Raw genomic sequence first — 2,244 nt, 5'->3', positions numbered from 1 at the left:
GGCACGAAAATAACCTGAGTTTGACCATATCTGACGCACGCACGCACGCACACACGCACACACATACACACACTCGTCAAAACAGAACAACAACAAAGACAACGAGCAAATAAATAAATAAATAAGGAGGGACGGAAAGAAGGGAAGAAAAGGAGAGGAAGAGAGAGACGGAGCAAGAGATGAAATGGAGACCTGCCGCTGAGCTCAAGGATGCTGCGTGCGACTCGGTAATTAGAAATGTACACAGATGATTTAGATGCAGAGATATGATTAGGAGGGGAGAAGAAGCAGCAGTCCCAGTCTTAGTCTTAATCAGCTCTACTTCTGAGAGATCCTCCAGGACTATGGGGGGGGTGAGATGGGAGGACAGACTGGTACACAATATTACACTTCCCCCGCCCCCATCACCACCCTGGCTAGCATGGAGAGACAGAGACTCGAACAGCAGACACAGAGACAGGCACATGGACAACAGAAGCACAGACAGACAGACAGAGAGTGAGACAAAAGATAGACAAGAGAGGTAAAGAAGGAATTATATGGATATGGAGAGAGTTGGGGTCATATATTTTCAGAGTTCAAGACACTATAAATGGACAAATAGACACCAAGGCTTTGGAGAAGAACAGGGAAGGCCTAAGGTAGTAGCAAGGGGTGAACTGAGACAGAGACCTAAAACAGGGAGTCCTCATACAGCTTTGGAGGTCAAGTATGAGGATGGACATAATATATCCCAGACACATGAAACACAAACACAGAGAGGAATCCCCTGTTCTGGAATCAGCTGTTTTAGCCTTACTAAAAACATCACCATCACAAGGTCACCTCTTAGCACAAGGACAAAACCTTCCCTTTAAACGCACTACTCATATCCTCGAGGCATGGGGACATAATACAAAAGAGGAGATGGCCTCTTCTTCTCCTCGTAATGAGGACAGCCCAATTAAAAAAGGCTCCAGTCCTCCTACTCCTCCTCCTCCTCTCTCTCTATCCCTCCCTTTTTCCTCTCCTCCAGTGCCCCGTTATTGATCACCTTTAACCTCGGCTTTCAGCGGTGTCAAAACGACCATTTAGGGGGTTCCCCAGGGCTGCGCGTGAGGGCCGCGCGTCGATCGCACCCCGACCCATAAATCATTACAGGGCCTGTGAGTGTCTGACGCCCGGGGAGGGTGAGGGGGCAGGAGGGGGGTGACATTCAGAGCCACCGCTCGTGGGACCCCCCCTTCACGCCCCCTGGGGTCAGGGGTCAGGGGTCAGCGGCAGCCCATGGATTAGGGACCCAGACGCCCCCGCTAGGCCCAGACACACACACACCCCAAGGCCCAGCAGTGGCACCTTTTTGATTTTTAAATAAGACAAAGGTCAGGTGGCGAAGGTGCCCTGGCCCTGGCCCCGCCTCATTGGCGTACCCTACGTGACACATCCTCTTTATTCATGATTCTTAATTTCCTGGATCTTAAATTCCCTCTACAGCAGACGGGATGGAGGCAAGGGAAAGTTAGCCAGACCAACCTGGAGAGGGAAGTTTACAGACAGACTCGCGTTTCTGAGGTATAATATTGACAGGGTTTTTAGATTTTAATGTGTCTGGAATTGTCTGTTGTCTGGTCATGTTGCTAACTGACCATTGTTATGACACCCTATCTGTCTGGTTGTGGATCTAACGGTCCATTGTTGGGACCCCCTATCTGTTCCTCTATCTAGTCCTCTCGCTCCTCTCACCTCCTCCAGGGCTTGAGGCGCCTCACCGCCTGAGAACTCGTCTGTCTGCACGTTGGCCAGATGCTGCCCCCTCTCCAACAACCCCTCCACCCCTCCTTTCTTCCACCCCCAAAAAGCAGCACATGTGACCGATCCACTCCAGTGACTCAGCTGTTGCCAGTCCCCATCCCACTCTCTTCCCCTCTTTCCCCTCTCTCATTCTCAGCCTTTTCCCTCTCACTATTTTTCTCCCTCCTTCCCTTTCGCTCTCTTTTCACCTGCTGCTACCTGCATGGTGGCATGCAGAGGTGACCCCCACCTCAATCTCAGTCATATGCGGGAGGGCAGGGGACCAGAAGACGTGACAGCTCTTTGGTTGGGAGGATACACACAGGCAGGGGTGGAAAGACTACTGAAATAGCCTACTCAAGTGAAGTACTGTTACTTTAATTAAACTGTACTCAAGTAGAAGTAAAACTACTGCTGTAAAAAAAAATGACTCAAGTAAAAGTAAAAAGTAGCTACTTTAAAAAGTACTCAGAG

This window comes from Coregonus clupeaformis, chromosome 17 (genome assembly GCF_020615455.1).
Source record: "Coregonus clupeaformis isolate EN_2021a chromosome 17, ASM2061545v1, whole genome shotgun sequence".
NCBI lineage: Eukaryota > Metazoa > Chordata > Actinopteri > Salmoniformes > Salmonidae > Coregonus > Coregonus clupeaformis.
The sequence above is the reverse complement of the archived record's forward strand: the minus strand, read 5'-3'. Positions refer to the sequence as shown.